Source organism: Pteropus alecto, unplaced genomic scaffold, assembly GCF_000325575.1.
Source record: "Pteropus alecto unplaced genomic scaffold, ASM32557v1 scaffold45, whole genome shotgun sequence".
Lineage (NCBI taxonomy): Eukaryota > Metazoa > Chordata > Mammalia > Chiroptera > Pteropodidae > Pteropus > Pteropus alecto.
In genome coordinates, this window is record NW_006442491.1 from 9653400 (window position 1) to 9674025 (window position 20626).

At 39.2% G+C, this 20626-nt stretch overlaps 2 pseudogenes; both read left to right on the plus strand.

Annotated features, from left to right (window-relative positions):
• The first annotated feature begins 11112 nt into the window (after positions 1-11112).
• LOC112471027 lies at positions 11113-19458 on the plus strand (annotated as a pseudogene).
• Positions 19459-19743: 285 nt separating this feature from the next.
• On the plus strand, positions 19744-19862 carry LOC112471373 (annotated as a pseudogene).
• Positions 19863-20626: the final 764 nt, after the last annotated feature.

Sequence of the window (20626 nt, forward strand, 5' to 3'; positions counted from 1 at the left end):
GGCGGGGCCAAGCGGGCGGTGCGCCCGAGGCGGCTGCGGATACAGGGCATGCGCACTGCCTGCCCTTTCTAGAGTCCGCTTGCAGAGTGGGCGGTGACCCTGGACCGGTGAGAGGGAGGAAGGTGGAAGAGAGCCAGGAGTTTCCCTCGCTGAGAGGCAAGTTTGCCCTTATCCAACAAACTGAAGTTTTCTAATATGGTTCATTTATAAATTAACATGTTAAACATTTACTGAGCACCTACTTTGGCAGTGCCTCTGTGCAGGATACAGGACATCCTCTGATAATAGGAAACAGATATTTGGGTTTGGGATCTCATTTCTGGAATTGATTCCAGCCCTCTCTGAACCGATAAGGAGAGTGTATAAATAGAGATTGCCTATTACCTAAAACTACAAACCGTAACTACACTCTTAAGCAATTTAGAGAAGGGGCGTTGCTGCTGGCGGGGGTGAAGAAAAAACTTTGAGAAGTCTGGAAGAATAAGAGTTACAGTCAGAAAATGAGTTGACCCGGCGAGAAAGGTGCATAAAAAAGCATAAGTGGCAGAAAAATCAAATAATATGTGAGCTTATGAACCCTATTGGGGACAAGTTTAATCTGAGTATATTGTTCATAGTGAAGGGCAAAACGACGGCTAGCAGTGTAGTTGAAGCTCATCTGCAAATTATTTTTTATTGTTTAACCTAAAAATTTTAGAAATACTAAAGTTGAGTGGAGAGGGGCTGGTGACGGTATGATTAAATGCAGAATTTATGAATATAAAGACTAGAGACATGAAATGTGTAGTATATACTCTAGATCAGAAGTAGAAGGGTCCTAAATTCAAGTGTTGGCACTAGGAATGGAAAGCATGGAAAATTTTTCAGTAGTTGTGAAGGACAGAATTTCTTAGCTTTATAACAGACACCTACTTCATTAGATTAGATCATCATCCTTGGAAAATATTTATTAGTGGATAAATTAGACCTCTAAAATATACAACTATAGTCACTAAATGATTCTTTTAACATGAATTTGGACCTGGAGGAACTTATTTCTTCTCAATAAAAAAACTGTTAATTTGAAAGGCAGTATATATAGTAAAAGACACATGGGCTTTGGAAAACCCCTTTTATAAAGTCCAGATGCTCCAAAACAAACTTTGATATTGTGCAAATTACTTAATATCTCTGAATCTTACTGTGTTCATCTGTAACATGGACTCATATTTACCTTGCTGATGGTTAATTTTATAAGTCAATTTGGCCAGCCATAGTACTCAAGATATTTGGTCAAATATATTTTGGATGTTACTGTGAAGGTATTTTTTAAAGGTGAAATTAACATTTAAATCAGTAGACTTTGAGTGAAGCAGATTGCCCTCCATAATGTAGGTGAGCCTCATCCAGTCAGTTGAAGGCCCTAATATAAAAAGTCTGACTAACTGTGAGTAAAAAGGAATTCTTTGCACTTGAACTGCAACTCTTCCCAGAGTTTCCAGCCTGTCTGCCCATCTTGCATATTTTGGATTTGCCAGCTTCCATAATCTGTGAGTCAATTCCTTGAAATAAGTGTCTCTCTCTATATACCAATGGTTGGATAAATGGATGGATGGATAGGTGGCTGAATGCTGGTTCCATTTCTATGGAGAACCCAGACTAACATACCTTGCAAGGTTATGAAGATTATATAAGTTAATTATCATCTGAAAATGGGGATTATAATCTTTAATATGGGAGGTTATGAAAAATTAAATAGAAGTGGGTAAAGAACCCAGCATGTACTAGGGTGTGAATAAATGACAACTACTATTATGTGCGAATGAATACCAGAGGCAAAAACAGAAGAGGAGAGAAAGTAGACATTAGCACTGTGAGAGCATTTTCTCAGTTCAGTGGGTAATAGTATTAAATTTGAGAAGACAGATTTAAGAGATAACATAAAATTTTGGTATCCCTAGGTCTGATATGCTAAAAAGGTGATATGTGTTAACATTTTAAGTATTTACAAATCAATGCCAAATGAGCTAGCTATTAAGTAAAGAAAGACAGGCTGTAGCTGTATTTTTAAAACAACAAACATGCAAAGCAGAGATATGTATTCACACCTGAGCATTTTACTCCAATTCAGGTTCCAATTCAATTCACTCTACTTGTTACTAAGAAAAACCTAAGAAGAGCTTACTTTTGTAATAATTCCCAGTTTCAGAGTAGGTGCATGTATAGCCCTCAGTTTGTTTATTGAATTCCTTCTGGGGCACGCAAATAGCTATTGGGAGCATGTAAAAATGGGTAAAATATTCCATTTAATGTTCAAATATTGCCATTTATTATGTCCTAGGCAAAATCCCTGACCTCTGGGAATTTATCAAATGGCCTGGAAAAAAATGAATAACCATAACTATAATTTAAGGCAGAATGTGGCAAGTGCCTTAGGCACATAAATGATTGGACCAGTTGTACGTTGTTCAGGAAGTTGATGCTGGGGGCTCGCTCTCCTAATTCGGCCTCCATTGTGACTCCAGCTTTGCACAGTTTCATATAGTACAAGACAGCGAGGCTGAGCAGCATCTTTTAAAAACGTTTTGAGCAGAGTTGATAAATATCAAAGAAAATAACATTTTCATTCCACTGACTCACCTGCTGCAGAGGTTATAGTGAGATGGGCAGGAGAGGCATTTACAACCTATTTAGATGTAAAAGCTCCTTTTCTTTGTTTTCTCTTTCTTTATTATCCTGGCTGTTTTTTGTTTTTTGTTTTTGTTTTTGTTTTTATTTTTGTTTTTTAATGAAAATTTAACTTGAGAGTTAAAGAAAAATTTCCTGACCTAATGGAGGTTTATGAGGAAAATACATAAAAACTAACATGAAAATAACAAAAGGTGGGAGTTAGGTGTATAAAAGGACAAGGAATGATTGCGTAGGAAACCATTAACCAGGCGAACAAAGATGACCATCATGTTTGCTCTATAACCATCTGTGTCATAAGGTAACCTCCTTTTATTTTTTGGCTGAGAACGAAATATTTTACCGTGATTGGGAGTACATTTCCGGCATTGACAAAAGCAAGTGATTTGGGAAAATACACAGCTCTTTAGTAATCTTTAAATAATCAGGATATTATTTTATTATGAGAATTTGTGAAGATATTCATTTCAGGAGCTTTGCCACAGTGAATAGGAAATAAATTAATCTGGGGTTAAAGGAAACCATATAGTAGAAAAGGAAGAGTTTTAATAAAATCGAAAGGAATGGCCTCCAGCCATGGATGTTAATTATCATCTGATGAATAATAATGATAATAGGAGATGTGAAATAAGTTAAAATACATCTTAAACCAGGTTTGTTTTTTTTTTTAATTACAAACCTTGGAATGGGGCCTTGTAAATTTAACCAATGTGCTAGCATTAAATAGTTTAAAATAAGACTAACAACACAATTAGCTCTACACTATTCATATGCAGCACTCTCCTTTCCATTGTTTTTATTATTAATGCTATTTTGAAGAATTCAACACGATCAGTATCACAAGTAGAATGTTGCCTACCCAGTAAAGAGAATGGCAATATAAGTATTTCTTACTATAAGAATATTTGATAATGAAAAATGAAAATTTAATAAAATGGTTAGCAGGCACAATATTGGTTATTCTTTACAGGTTCTACCTCTCTCTTCTCTTTAATATTTAATCCCACTGATAAAATGTGATTGATTGACACAACTTTTCAATAAGCTGACTTTTGTACATTTTAATTATACCTGTATTTTTGAATCCTAAATAAACTTTACATCAGTATGACATTTAAAATAGTAAATAGAGTATAATAATAAAAATGAAATGCATATAAATTATTTTGCATAAACAATGGTGAAAATAGTACAAGAAACCCAATGTTGGGTCACAGAGAGTTTTTTCTTTTAAAATGAACCTCCTACAGAACATGACATCCAGTTTTCTAGAATGTAAACACATACTTCATTAAGCATGGCTTTGTAAAGTCATATAATTATTATAATGGATTTTATTTAATCCAAATATCCAAAATATTATCATTGCAACATGTAGTAAATACAAAAAATTAATGACGTATTTTACAATTGTTTTAATACTATATCTTCTGGTGTGTGTTTTTCAGCTCATCTGAATTTGAACTAGCCAAATTTCAAATACAGTTAGTGGTCACATGTGACTAATGGCTATCATATTGGCCAGTAGAGATCTCGGACTTGGTCATTGGTTCTTAAACTGGGCTGCACACTGGAATCATCTAAAAAACTTGAAAAAATTTTGATGCCTGGGTCATGGTCTATGATTCTTGTGTATTTGCTTCAGGGTGTCACCTGGGCATTGAGATTAAACAAACAAACAAACAAAAAACTCTTTAGGTGATTCAAATATGCAACAAAGTTTGAGAATCATTAGTCTCACTTATTTACATTTTTTTTAAAAAGCATTCTCAAAACTTTAAGATTATGAAATCAGTGTCAATTGTTTTTTACTTGAAACCAATAGCATTTAAAAATCGTGCTGAAACATACTAATGTTGTAGCATATATAGCATAACGTGGCATATTATGTTACTAGTATTTTTGATATAATCAATCATTGCTAATAAAATTCTAAAGCTTCAGTTAATCTGGCCATGAGTTCAAATGTAACTTGGACAATTCTAGGTGAGGATTTAATCTTGATATGTGGTGACAACTGTTGAATAGTGGCATTTCTGCATATGGTCTCTGGATTTTTTACTTTATATTTGTTTAGCAAATCTGCTAATAGAGAAATCACCTCTAACAATGGGGTCATGAAACCTTTCTGTGATATATACAATTATTTGGTATGTTTAATTCTAATGTCCAGTATCCTACATTCATGACAGATAGTTCCCATCTCGTTTTCTACTCCAGCGATCATTGATTATCTGTACCTAATATATTGGGTATATCTAATATTGCTCAGTAACAAACCACTCTAAGATTTAGTGGCTTTAAAAGTAATAACCTTTATTACTTCCATCAAATCTATGAGTCTGCTGTGTAGTTTTGCTTCTGGGCCAGACTTGGGTAATCTTGCCTGAACTCTGTCAAGCATCCACATCTAGCTGGTGGGGCGTCTGGAGGCTGGTTGGTTTAGGATGGTTTCAACAGGAACAACTCAACTCTGCTCCTTGTGGTCTTTTAACCTTTAGCAGGCTAGCCCAGGTTTGTTCTCAGAACAGCAGTGGCATCCCAGAAACAGTGTAAAAATACAAAAGCACATTTTCAAGTCTCTAGAGTGCGTCATGTTGACACTGTTTCATTGGCCAAAGCAAACCACTTAGGCAAGCCCAGAGTCAGGGCAGGAGGGCATGGATGTAGGCATGAGTGCATTCAGTCTGTCATGCACAGTGTTTTATTTGACTGGTCCTATCATGTTTTATTCTGTTCATTTCCAGTTGTTTTAACTTTGCCGTGAATTTTTTATATCTTAACTATTATAGTGTTGAATATTTCTTCCTGTTATAAATGGGAATCTAACTTTTATTAGTATCCTGTTTTCTTCACGGTTTAGTCATTTTATACTTTTAAAACCTCTTTTTTAGCTTCGATTTTGTGGATAAATAATTAAAAATATAATCTGTGATCAACTAAATGATCAGGAAACAGATACAAAGAGTTTAAAAGACTGCATTGTCTTGCGTTCCAAAAAGATTTTAAATGCTATACGTTTTGTCAAAATTCTAAATTTTGATTTCAAAACAATTAAGTGCTTATATGCATACAATATCGATAAATACTCATTTCCTGCTTGTCCATTGTCCATTTAACATTTGTAGTTCATATGTGCACTTTTCACTGCATTCCTTCACATTACATTGATAGCTCAATTCATCATGTAAAACCATTCCTAGCTGAATTTTGAGGAAGACATACAAAAAGTTACATATAGAGAGATTCTTAAATCTAGACAGACATTAAAGTAAATGGCATTATATTTTATCAGCTGGGTATATGACTAAGCTATGTTTTAAGAAATAAGTACATTTCCTTCTCTGAGATTACTTATTTAGAGTCTATAGAGGCTCAGAGTCCTATAGAAACCTTTTTCCCCCCCTTTAAACAGACATGGTAAATTGTTTGTTACTAGATTATAACCTTATAAGAGTAAATTACAGTTCATAAAACTTTGAATTACCATGCAACATTTTGTGCCTACATGAGTAAATGACAAAAAATAGACTAAGAAATACTACCTACTTATGTTATGCTGTTTGCTCTCTTAAAAAGGATTATTACTGTATAACTCCCCAGAAAGCTGGAGAAGATATTCTTTCTGATCAAATAACTTGGACCAGGAGAGGCCCTGGGGGTTCTAATTCTCCCAAGGTGAGCTTCGTGAGTTTGAAACATTCTGGAACCTAACGCGACAGCATAAAGCCAGATCTGCCCAGACCCTGCTTTCATTTGATCAAATCTCCAAAAAGAATTCAAGTGCAAGTAGTTTATTTGGAAGTGATCCGAGAAAACACTGATGGTGAAGTGGGGAAATGAAACAATGAAGGAGAGGCAGCCAAGTTACTAGCTGGAGCTCAACCCTGCAGGGGCCTCTGGGAACGTGTGGAACACACACCTCAGGGATATCCCAGTGGAGTGTCCAAGAAGCTGGGGTCATTATCCATGTATTCCCGTTCATCAAGGGGAAAGAGAGCTGGAATCATCCACCAATTCCTGTCTAGTCTATCAAAGACTGTTGGCTGCTCCTAAGGAAAACTAATTTCCCTTCACATGCATTTAGTCCTAGCTCCTGAGCTGCATGTAGTTCTGTGGCCACAAAAAAAAAAAAGGCAAAGAATCTCAATTTCTGGCAATTGGAAGTCAGACATCTTATACTAGTAAGTATAAGGGAATATGGACAGGGCAGCACAAGTATGTACTACATACATAGGGACACAACAAGTCCCTTCTCAGACCTAAATATTACCTTCATTCCCCTCAATGCTTGCCTCTTCTCTCATGTTTTCTTTTCTCGTTCTCTCTGATCCTCTCAAAATTTCATACTCCTAATAGAGATATGCTCTAAAGATGTATGCAGTCGACAGTGACCTGCTATGCCCAGAGGAAAACATGGCCTTGTGAAACTACCAGGCTACTTGCATACCCTCTGAGCAGAACACCTTACATCCAGACTGTTTCCAGAAAGTTTGGAAGAACTTATACCAAGGTGTACATCTTGGAGAAGATCTGACACAAAGGTTTTAGCAGATTTCCATAAGAGCAGTTGTTCTCTACTGGAGGAAATTTTAACCCTCTCTCTCCTCTTCAGAGATATTTGGCAACGGCTAGAGACATTTTTGGGTGTCACACCATGAAGAGAGGGAGCTATTGGTATTAGGTGGTTAGACGTCAGGGATGTTGTTAAATCTCTTATAATGCACAGAGCATCATCTTCTCACACCCTGAAAAATTAGCCATCATAAAAGTTCAGTTGTCACACTGTTCGGACATACTGATCTGGAGAAACAACATCACTGAGAAAGAAAGAAGCTACAGTGGTGCATTCCAATTTCCTCTCTTCATCTTTATTCTCAATTTTTACTCTAACAAAGTTTCCATTGATTTCTAAAGGTGTTTCTAAGCATGTGGGGAAGCACAAAAAGGAAGCTCAATGTGTTTTGTGAAACTTTACTAAATTGAATAAGGGCGTAGCAATCCGACCTTTTAAAATGTTTCCAGATACTGAACACTGGATTGAAATGCTAAATCCAAAGAACCAACTATCACTGATTAGTAGTGCTGTGGCAAAAAGGGCAGTTTTCTTTTGACAAACTAAGTCATGAAGGACAGTGGGATACTGACACTTGATGATTAATTTCTGGAAATGTGGTTGAACGAATCAAATTATGTATCATTTGATGCCATTAAATTCGAGTTCCTGCATTATATGTGGACCTGCTTTTCAAGCATTTCTCTGTGTGTGAAATTGAATGTGCCATTTACAAGCTATCATGTAATTTTCTGTTTTCTGAAACAAAAGCAACAATCTGGGTACATTAAAGACCATTATATAATTGACAAACCTGCTTTTTAAAAGTTGATTCAAAACACAATTACTATCATTTGCCAAATGGAGATACTCCTTAACATTGCAAAATCATTTAAAAATTAAAATTAAAACCCCTGTTTGCTTTGTTTCAGAAAGACTACTTTCCATGTGTACAAATTTTTATGGTTTGCAAAGTTTTTTTCATACCCATTAACTCACTTGATTTTCAAATCAACCCTATGAATAGACAGAGCAGATATCATTTTCCTCATTTTTAAAATGAGGACACTAAAATGCCGAGATCATAATTCCCTGATTGAGCTATGAAGACAGAGTATCTACTATTTATGAGATAACCAAATTTTTATCACTCCATGGTGCTTCAGACTTCCTTATACATGCTTTTGGTGAACATAGGTTTATATTTCTATTGGATTTATACCTAGAAGTAGGATTGCTGGGTCAGAGGATTTGCATTTGTGTAGCTTTAGTGACATTGCCCAACAGTGGTTATACAGATTTGCACTCTCACCCATATAGTGTGAGAGTTCTTGTTTCTTCCTTGCCAACATTTACATTGTCTTGTTTTCATCCTACTCATTCTGTTAGTTGTTGTATCACATCATGGAGATTAATTTTTAATTTTAATTGTAATAGTTGGAAACAGTCTCTTGGCATTACTAGCCTGTAGGTTAAGCATCGATTTTAACACTAAAATTTATTTTGTTGTCCCTAGTCCCCACCTATGTAAATACTGGGCCTTATCACCCACCTCAGAGCTACCCATTTATTTCTGATTGTCCATTGAGCCCAGAGGAACCTTCTGGATTTTGACTTTGACCGCTTGTTAATGTTCAGTGTCTGCAAGGCATGTGGCAAATGGTTTAATCAGAACTATGGATGGCAAGCCCCCTAAGTAAGTACTGTGTCTCCACCAGCAGAGATTTTGCCCTGCACTCCAAATGCTGCTAAAGTTCAGGGATACTGAAGAGCATATGCTATGTTGCATTCTATTCTCTCTAAACGAGACTTATATTCTGTGTTCCACTATAAAAGTCTTTGTTATCTGGACCCCAAAGCATTGTCTTTGCCTCTACCTCCATCCCCTGTCCTTGATCCAACTGGCCAAATCCCATCCAAATCCCACATTCCAGGTCTCATGATCTTCCTCTCTCTTTCACTGGGTCATTTATATGTTTAATTGCTAGAGGAGGCTTGAAAGAATCATCCTCCACTGACCTCTCTATTCATCTCTTCAGTCCTCCCATTTCTGACCCAGGGACTTATATATACAACTTCCATCTAATATACCCTCTGCCTCTCATGAATGGGTAACCTTATCTAACAGTTCACTGGTCACAACTGGTCTACAAATCATGATTTAGCCTACCCTGGGATAATGTGTTATAAAAATATTTTTTCTCATAAGAGGGATACTTTGAAAGTTAGAAAATCATGAGCTGTCCATGATATAAAGAAATATTTCTGCCCTCTCTCACTGAAAAGTGTCAGAACTACTCAAGATGAATAAGCCCCAAGAAATGGAGAGGAATTTGGACTCTTTAAACTGGACGAGTTCAGCCTTCAATACTGAGCTTTCTAACGTCCTACAGGGTTGGCAATATCCATAAAGAGTGACTACAGTAAGAATATTTTCCTATTATCTTTTCTAGTCCTAGTTTTTATCTTATTAACTGTGTGGATTGTCACAATGAATGCTTTCTAAAAAAAAAAAAAAACACCCCAAAATTCAGTGGCTTAAGACAACAAGCATATAATTAGTTCATATGTTTGAGGCTTGCAGTTCAGTCCAGGCAAGGCTGAGCAGTTCTTCTAGCCTTGACTGAGTTCTTCACTCACGTGTCGAGATTCTTACTTAGCTGTCAGTATAACCATAGTTTGGATGGTGGAAGTGACTGGTCTCTGCTATAAGTGTTTTTCCTCCTTCTTCTGGAACTAACAGGCTAGCCTGGCAGGTGCTTCCCATGGTGATGGCAGAAGGCAAGAGCGAGAAAGTCCAGTTGTACAAGAGCTTTTCAAGCCTCTTCTGGCATTATGCTTGCTGATATCTCATTGGCCAAAGCAAGTCATGTGGCTAGAGCCAGAGCCAGAGTGGAAGGTACAGCCAAGTTTGATGGCTAAAGGCATGAGTGCACGAAAGTGTGAGCAACTGCACTATTTTTGCAGTCTATCACACAAAGTAAACTTAGACAACTCACTCAATCTTCCTAAGCCTAAGCTGTGTTATTAGTAAATTGGAGATGATTACTCCTTCCCAAACATTGCTAATGATTTAAAGTATAATAAATAGGTTGCAAACACCTAAGTGTTTTATAAACTGTTAAGTGGTATATATATGCAAAGTGCCATTACAATTACAATTATTATTATTTCCATTATTCTCTTTATTATATTTACATAATGGGCTCTAATAATTGGCATACGTTGGCCCTAAGCAAGAATCTAAGGTGGGTTAGCTTGGCTTTCGATGCCTTGGCTTTGACAAGTGAAGTGGCCTTGATGTGGAAATTTAGGGAATTTTATTAAAAACTAAACAGCTTTCTGTTTTTGTAAATGTGCTTGCTTTCTATATTTGCAGCATGCAAGAGCTCCTACAAGAGCTCCTTTGCACCTTGCTCGACTTGTAAATGTAACTGTTTGTACTCTAGCAGCTCCTGCTTCTTGTAACAATTTGTATTTACTGGTTACCCATAGCAACCCCTGCCCTTCTCTGTGTTACTATTTGAAATCTGCATAGCAACTCATGCTGTATGTAACAGTTTATGTTCAAATGGACCAATCAGGGTATAGAAAATTTTTCCTATATAAAGAGATGTTTCAACTGAGCCCACTGCCCAGATCTTCAGACCACTAGTTCCTCAATGTAATAAAACTGAGTTCTCTTTTTCTCTGAGTTGCAACTTGGGTTTTCCTGGTCTGATTTTTGGAGCTTTTGGGGTTTTTCCACAAGATTTTTGGAGGCCCCAGCGAGATTCCAACCACGCCGGCCCCTTGAGCCGCAGGGCTGGTGGCTTGGCCTGGCCAGGGCGGAAGGGAGCCGAGATGACTTAGGAGGTGCACCACCTGACGTGTATTCCGGGCTCTCTTTCAGATTGGCACCCCGACTCCATGGAACAGCTGAGCTACCAGCTGGACTTACAGGGGGGAAAGACCAACTCATCAGGAATGGCCGCAAAAAGAAGAAAAGTTACCAAGGTAAGATTTGAGATTAAGGGGAATAATCTAGCTGAGGAAAGGGAAGGAGAGTAAGGTCAGAGGGCTAAGTCAGTCTGACGTCCTGGGACAGCCCCCAAATCAGACCCCTCTGTCAGAGGGAAGAGGGGTAGGAACACCTCCTTATTTTCAGGGAACCTGTATCATAATAGCCAGGTTCAGAACCTGAGGGATAATATCCAGGTTCGTCAGGAGTCTCTACAGTGGCAGAGGCTAGAAGTCTCCTTATTGAGAGAGGCGTTAGGTTAAGGCATGGACGCATTAGCCTAGGGTAAAACCTGCGTGTATACTGGTGGGGGAGGAGTGATATTTTAACCTAATATATGGTTGGGTGGGTGAGAGGCTTGACCAGTTTGCCAGTCAGGTGTGAGTTTGTAGCCCCACAACTAGGCACCCTTAAGGTCCCCTGAAGGCCACGGGGTTCGTTTGGGCTCATTCCGCAGGTCCGTGGTGAAACAGCACATGGTCTATGGCAGCATCGGACTAGCGACCGATCATGAGTCACAAAGCTGAATCCGCTATGGCTAAGCGTCCTAAGCTTCCCGAGAGGAGACACGGCCAGATGAGTACTTGAATGATCTCCTCTTTGGAGGAGGCTTCCCACCCTTGTTTGTCTTTGCATCACCGTTGCAGGGCAGAATAAGTGGATCAACACTAAGTAAAAGGGGGAATTCTATCATTCTCCAGAGGGCAACCAGTCAATCTCTACGAATTAAGGAGAAGCGGCTGCTTTTTCACTAACACACACGTTAAGGAATGGTGGGAGGTGTGCAAAAGAGAGTGAGTGTGGATTGACTGAGATGTGACCTATCAACAAAGCAAGAGCCAAGCTCCAATCCGTGGTTCCGTGGCGATTCTCATATGGCTTACGGTGGCCCCACTGGATCTCCATGAGGAGTCTACTCCAGTGGTCTGGGTCAGGGTTTTATACCGACCCACCAATGCTAAGAGGCTCCTTAAATTCCCACGAAGAAAGGGGCCGGAGACGGGGTGAAGCAAGTGGCGTCCCCTCCATTTTCCCGGACCCTGTACCCCTTTTCCATCATATGGCGAGATTGTTCTCTATCGTGAGACGAGCAGAAGAAACATCAGATCTCTATGAAGGAATAAGGCATGACGACGAAGGTTTGAGTAAGTAGAAAGAAGAGTATCGGTAATAGAAGGTATAAAGAGTGGAAGCTTAACTCGAAGGTAAAAGAAAAATATTTGCCTCAGAGGTGGTTGCTAAAAGAGTGAAAAGAGGCAAATTGAGGGAATAAAAAAGTATAAAAGAAGGTTCGTGGAAGTAGAAGATTTATGAAGGGAAATTCACAAATTTTCTGAGAGGAAGAGGTGTAGAGGAAAGTTTTGGAAGAAACCTTGAGGAGAAATTTTATGTAATTAAGCTAACTTAATATTTCCGAGACTGTTACTCTGCTGTGAATGTTATGAAAAGGTTTTCTGAATAGAGAACTAGAATTCTGTATGTCGTCAAATTAATTTTGGTGTTTTGTGTTGCCTTATCCAGGTCCCTGGAGCTTCAGGGAATATATTAACATTAGCCTTTGTGCCCAATTTTCAAAGGGAGCTTCCTGCAAATATTTAGGGCGTTCCTTTAAGCTAGCTGTCTTAGACTGTGTGTTGGAAAAATTTAAGGAAGGTTTTGAAGGTTTTTCAGAAAAGTACAGGATCAGGCTGTATCCAGAAAAGCTTCGTACTCTTTGTGAACTCGAATGGCCCACATTCAGGGTAGGGCGGCCCCCAGAAAGGACTCTAGACCTCCCTACAGTAAAGGCAGTGTATCAGGTAGTGACAGGGACCCCTAGATATCCAGACCAGTGGCCGTACATAGACACGTGGTTGCAAACTGCTAATATGGTGCTACCGTGGGTTCGGTTTGGCGCAAATAGGCAGGAACAGAGTAAGAAATTTATGGCCCAATCGGCTAAGCAAAAGGACAAGAATGAGTCAGGAAAATCCATCCACCGAGGGGGCCTGAAGGAAGAAACTATCTTCCAACAGCCGTACACCCCAGTAGCCCCGTCAGTCCCCACAAGGCCACTTTATTATCCATTGCCAGACAGACTTCTACCATCAGTGCCTTTGCTGCCCCTTCCCGCCCTAGAGACCCGGTCCGGTGCCCTATCCTCCACCAGGTTCAAATTCAACTCATTAGATCTATCCACTTGGTATGTCGGGCCAGTGTCTCGCAAGGAGGTGCAAACCTGACTCCAGGGCCGACTCCACGGCATGTTCCTAGTCCGTGACTTCCCCACCTGTCCTGAGGACTCTGTAGTGTCCGTGCCCGAGAATGCACAAGTCTCCCAGTGCATCATCAATTCGCTGCCCAACCGCAGTTTTAAAATTAGGGACCTAGGATTTGACTACTTGCCAGCCCTGTTGGAGTTTTATAAAACTCACTGCCTGAACACCACCACCCTAATGGAGTCGCGCCCAGATTTCTAAGTGCATTAGAACACGCGCAGACTCTGCGACTTTTCTGAGATCGATGCTAATGACCTGTTTTTTGAGAAGGGCGAAATTCCGATGATAACAAAGAAGCCTAATGAACAGTGGTGGAGTGCCCAGAACAAGAACGGCCAGGCTGGGATGGTTCCCGTTCCCTTCATTAAAGGCTAGCCATGGGAGTCGCCCATAGAGTTGTATGAGAGACTATGCAAGGCGTTCCAGAAGTATACTCCTTTTGAGCCCAAAGCACAAGACAGCCAGCGCACAGTCAACGCAGCATTCGTGGCCCAGTCCTCCACTGACATCCGCCACCAACTTCAACAATGAGAGGACTTTACCCAGTTACTTAGGGTCACGAACGAGGTGCTCGAGAACTGCAACTAGAAGGCCGAGGGGAAGTGGGCTAATTTATACAGATTCAAGGTATGTTTTTGCCACCTTGCATATACGTGGGGCCATCTATAAAGAGATAGGATAACTGCAGGAGGAAAAGAAATAATAAAGAAGAAATAATCCAACTGCTAGAGGCAGTATGGATGCCTTCTAAATAGCAGTCATATACTGCAAGGGCCACCGGTGTAGAACCGACCGTGTTAGTAGAGGAAAACTCCTAGCAGATCAGGCAGCTAGACATACTGCCAACCAATCGAGTGCTATGACAGGTCCTAAACCAATCTCCAAGTTTCTCCTAGCACCAGAATTGCCTTTCACCCCGAGATATACTAAGGAGGAGGATCAATGGGCTTCCAGTGAATGGGGAAATAAGAGGAAGAAAGTCTTGTGGGAGCTTTTAGATTGGAGACTCTTTGTTTCAGCCACACTGGCTTTGCAACTGATAAAGCAACGCCATGAATTAACTCCCTCTGGGAATACTTCTCTAGAGAGTTTGTTAAGCTGCTACTACTTCATATCTAAGCTCCCACATCTGTGCGCCCAAATCAACGCCAGGTATGTGACTTGTGCGCGAAACGACGCTGGCCAGAGACCAAGGCCTCGTCCAGGGGTGCAGTCAATTGGAACTATGCTGTCCAAAGACCTGGAAGTAGTCTTTACTGAGGTCAAGCCCTGTAGAGGCCACCATTATTTGCTTGTGTTAGTTTGCACTTATTCTGGATGGGTTGAACGGACACGAGCTGTAGTCAGAGCCTTACTGAAGGAAATTGTTCCAAGATACGGGCTACCACTCTTTATAGGATTGGACAATGGACCTGCCTTTGTGTCTGAAATAGTTCAGGCTTTGTCCAAAGCTCTAAGAATCAAATGGAAGCTCCACAGGGCCTACAGGCCACAGAGTTCAGGGAAAGTTGAATGCATGAAATGGACCCATGGAACCAGTATAGCTAGCTTTATCAGACCCCACCCTGGTCAAGGCAGAAAAGGGAGAGAGCTCCATGAAACCCCAGTAGGCAGGAAGCAGATATGGAAGAAGAGACCTCCAGTCCCTCAACATCCATATGAGTAATAACAAGGGGTTCATAGCTCGTAGAAAAGAATTAGGCAGGAAAATTCCTTAAAGGGGGGTTTCTAGGTCTATCTGTAAAGATATCAAGGTCATCCTATCTTAGAAGGGCCCACGAAAACCTCCAATAGTAAGGAAGTTAGGAGAAAGAAAGTCCTGGATTAATAATAAGCCTTGAAAATGCCCTGCCACATCACTAGAGAAACTTTAGGAAGAGCCTCTACCCTCTTGAATTAGGTACACCCCTGTCAGCCAAAAGAAAAGGTACAGGTTAAAGATTGAAAGAAGAAGCCACTCCAAGCTATACAGGTAATCCTATGCTGTAAAATATTGGAACCAAGAAAGAGTACTGTAAATTTTAATTCGATGTATTACCCTAAATTAAAACAAACTAATAGAGTCAGAAACTGAAAATACCATGCGAAATATCTGCTAAAGTGTGTTTCATAATTTGGTTTAGCCGAAGTGTTCAGTGATCTATCATAATAGGTGTCATTAGAATAAGATTGTCGAATTTTATAAAGGATTTAGCCCAATATGACACAGATTCTATAAGGTAATTGTCATCGAATTATGTACTGCTGTATCAGTTCAGGTACATTTGTAAAATCAACTAAAATACTACTAATTCATTTAGAATCTCTGTTTTGCCTGGTTTGTCAGTGTAGTTAAACATAAAGATCAGCCGTCTGGACTGTCCAGATGTTCATCAACCACTGACTCCTGTGGAAACACCCTTTATAGACAGCACGGATGGATTTCACTGGCTCCTGTAAGGGCACATGCCCTGTTCCAGCTACAAACTGGAAGCAGGCTGGTCTACGCATGGCCAAAGCCTGAGGAATTTCATCGTGGGACTCCTTATAATTGGACATTGGGGAGGGAGAGAAATTACAGCACAAAACTGTAAGTTGTGTATCCATGTCACTAAAAGGGGGGAGGGGTCAGAATTTTCTATAGCCACTATAAATGTCAAAGAACTCAAAAAGGGACCTGTACCTATAACTAGACTCAATAGGTAATCAGCCTTATGTATGTTACAACTCACATGAACCTTCCTCACTAAAACAGTTCTGAAATGAGAGAAGCCTTGAGGGAACACAGGGGAGAATAGACAGGCAGGACTATATTAGCCCAGAATAGAGTAAAATCCAAATTAGATACGAATTCTTATCTAGGAAAAATGTAAGGGCAATTCTTGATTCATCTGCTTGATAAAATAGATAACTTCTAGAGTTTTAATTAAATCATAGTGCAGCTCAATGATGTCTTTTCCTCTTTCCAAAGAGCTGAGACAGAAGTACAATGTTCAATCCCTACCCATTGGGAAAGGTGATGAAGTTCAGGGCAGCAAATTAGCAAGGTAGTTTGGGTTTACAGGAAGAAATACATCATCTACATTGAGCCAGTGCAGCGGGAGAAGGCTAATGACGTAACTGTTCATGTGAGCATTCACCCCAGCAAGGTAGTTATTACTAGACTAAAGCTGGACATAGACCACGAAAGGATCCTTAGACACAAAGCCAAATCTTGCCAAGTAGGAAAGGAAAAGGGCAAATAAAAGAAACAATCAAGCAGATACAGGAATAAAATATTGAATGGTCTATAAATAGAAATGAAAATTTTCAGGTAATCTTTTGAAGTGTATTTGGAAATATTTAAACTCAGGTACTGTCAGAATTCAGTTTCACATAATTTGCTTGGCCAAACTTCAGATTGTAAGGCACATTATAATACATAGGTTCTTTCTTTAAAAAAAAAAAAGTCAAAGTTTTGAGAGTATAAGGTGGTGGGGCATAGGAAAGGAATTAGTATATTAAAACATTTAAATAAGAACATTATCAAAAATCAACTAACTGAATTAGTATCTGGCACCTCATTTTGCAAGCATTCAGATAACCTTAAAATTTGATGCTTGTATACTATAAGCCAGGGCCAAGGGCAGGAAGGGAGATCTTGTGGATCCCGCAGCTGGGAAGAAAGCTATATGACAGAAGTATATACATCCCCATAGCACTTCTTGCGAAACAAGTGGTGCCTATTGGTCATGTATTGTATGGGCTATTTGGGAGGACAACGCTAATAAGAAAGGGGTGTATCTAGGAAAAAGTAGCCTTATCAAATTGCACCAAACATATGTGCAACCCAGTAGAGTTAAGAATAACTGACCTCTATAATCCCCTTTGGAGTTTTGGGGAAGTATTAATGCTTGGTATTGATGGGACAGGATCAGGTCCCTATGTTCAAATTCATATTCTCAAGAGAAGTCTACTGTGGGAGGGTATAACTCAAGTTTACCAGGTTCATAAGTCCTTTTCAAAGAAATAACCGGCCCCGGCCCCCAGTGTTGCAACCAAACAAAAACTCGTTTCTTAGAATAGTTGAAGGAATAGCTCACTCCCTAAATGTCACTTCTTGCTATATATATGAGGGAACTCTAATAAGGAGCAGGTAGCCTTAGGAAACTATAAAACTGGTTCCCACCCAGGCAATGCCAGAGATAACAGTCCCACGTACCTTTAGTAATGATCAATAGGTTTTAATACATATAGAACAGTGCAGCCGGGCTAGAGGTAGAACTCACAAGATTGGTTGAAACTTAAATGAAGCATGCAGTAAAAGGTAAAGGTAAAAGAGAAGAGTAAGAAATTCGTTAGCCAGGTTTTTCAGAGCTAATTAGGGTATAGCAGAACCCAGGCAGAGTCTGAGACTGAACAGTCCCACATAAGTTTTACTAGATTTGTAGAAGCATAGCCTATATCTACCTCCCCAGGAATTAAAAAGGAAAAATATGTAAATAGCATGATAAAATCTTCCTTATCCTCTTACCTCTGAAAACGGGAACAGCTTAATCACCTGGTCCCACAACTCTTACAATAGGTAACAGAAATTCAAATAGGGGAAACTATAATGAAGTAGTCTGAAAAAGTGTCGAAGGCCAAATATAATTATTAGGCTCAGAGTGATAAATAAATGCAAAAATAACAAATTAAGCCAGGAAGTTTGTGCTCTGGAAGTAATGCCAAAGATAAAAGGCAAGATAAAGATTTAGGTAAAAAGACAAGTTAAAGAAATACCACCAGATAGGATATAATAAATAGCCCCAGAACAAATAATCCAATACTGTGGGCCTGCCACTTAGGCAGAAGATAGGTATCGAAGATACCCCTATTTGGTTGTTAAATCGAATTATCCAACTATAAACAGTTTTAAGATGAAACCAGGAAAGCCCTGACCCTCCTTGCACATCAGCAGACTCAGATGAGAAATGTCACCTATCAGAATAGATTAGCACTAGAGTATCTATTAGCAGCAGAGGGAGGCATATATGAGAAAGTCAGTCTCATTAACTGTCGTACACAGGTAGATGACTAGAGCCAGGCAGTTAGGGACCTTGCTGAACAAATAATAGAACTAGCACATATGCCCATACAGATATAGCACAGATAGGATCCCGATAACCTCTTCAAAGGTTAGAGTTTTACTTTCAGAGGTGATGCACTAGCTTAGAGATAGTAAGGATATATTTTACAGAACCTCGCTGGACATGACAGGATTTACCACTTGCTGGACACAGCAAGTGGCACCCGAATGGGAACCTAGGTATGGGAAAGCATATAAATAAGTTAGAGAAAACTCCCTCGGAAAAGTGTACACAAAAGAGAAAAAGGGAGAAAATACAGATCACAGCCTAGAAGAATTTGAGAAAACGCGTGTTAAATTTAAGGAATAGGCTGTCATCAGGAGTAAAGTATAAGACAGCAAGAGTCAAAGAAGATCTTTTATGTACAAATGTTTAAGGCCATAGGGGAAAAAAAAAAGTAAAGACCTTTATGTAATTATCAATTTCTAGTCTAGGGAAATCAAGAAGGAGATCGGAAAGGTAATACCCTAAAAAGAATTTAAAGGGACATCAAAAGGGGGGGATGATGAGGAAATTTGGGGGCTTTCATTAAAAACTAATCAGCCTTCTGCTTTTGTAAATATGCTTGCTTTCTGTAACTGTTTGCAGCATGCAAGAGCTCCCTTGCACCTTGCTCGACTTATAAATGTAACTGTTTGTACTCCAGCAGCTCCCACTTCCTCTAACAATTTGTGTTTACTGGTTACCCATAGCAACTCCCACCTTTCTGTTTGTTACTACTTAAAATCTGCATAGCAACTCCTGCTGTATGTAACAGTTTATGTTCAAACTGACCAATCAGGTTATATAAAATTTTTCCTGTATAAGGAGATGTTTCAACTGAGCCTACTGCCCAGATCTTCAGAGCACTAGCTCCTCTGGGACCGTGTGTAATAAAACTGAGTTCTGTTTTTTTCTGAGTTGCTGCTTGGTTTTTCACTGGTCTGATTTTTGGAGCGATGTTAAAGAGATAAGGAAAGAGAAGAATGAACTAGAGAGAGGAATATGGTTAGCCCTTGCTTTACATGCTAGTGTGGAACTATAAAACTGACTGCAAATTGTTTCTTACTGTCGATTATAAGTGTGTACAGCAATGAAAAAAATAGTAAATTAATATTTATTTAGTGCACTCTAAAATAAAACATTAGAAGCATTGGGAATTAAAATGTTTTGTTTCTCAATAAAAAATTATCAACAGTCTATGGCCACGCTACCCTGAACAAGCCCGATCCCATCTGATCTTGGAAGCCAAGCAGGGTCAGGCCTGGTTAGTACTTGGATGGGAGACCACCTAGGAAGACCAGGTGCTATAGGCGTAAAAATAAACAAACAAACAAATAAGTAAAATAAGGGATTGTAAGCTGACAAGGTCTTTTTAGTCTGTGAGGTCAACCAAGGGTTGCCTCGCTTTAAAAAAAAAATTATCAACAGTAGTTTGAATAGTGCTTGCCTTCTTCTTGTCATATAACTTATAGAACAAATCTTTTCTATGCCTTAGCAAACTATCATACTCCTTTTTAAGTTTAGATTATCTTCTAACATTTTATCCTTTGCACCACCAAAGTCATAAAATACCTCTGAGAGTTACTTTAATGGGAAGATTTTTGCTGGCATCAATAAAAAATTATCTTCATCTTTCTCTTCATCTTTAGCATCACTTTCTCTTCATCTTTTCATCACAACTACATCCCTCGTTTATGTCTACAAGTTAGCCTTCACTAAGATCCTCTCCAATGGTAGCAGTGTCAACATTGCAAAAGTCAGCTCTTTCTTCTGTAAACTTATTTACATTCTATTTAATTTTACTTCTCACATTACTTTTTTGTTTGCTGAACTTTCATTTTGTTGGCTAATTTCCTCCTTCAATTTTTCATTTTTCTAAAATGTCACTTGGTTTTATCACTGGGGAACAAGGATGCAACACAGCTACAAGCTTTGCAGCCTGTGTGTGAATGGAATAACGAATGTGCAGTGACCAAATCACTGACAGACTTTGTAATACCATTGGTTGCTGATCATGATGTATAGCTGTTTTTTGTGAAGTGATTGGTGGACCAAAGAGCTAGAAGCAAAGTTGGTA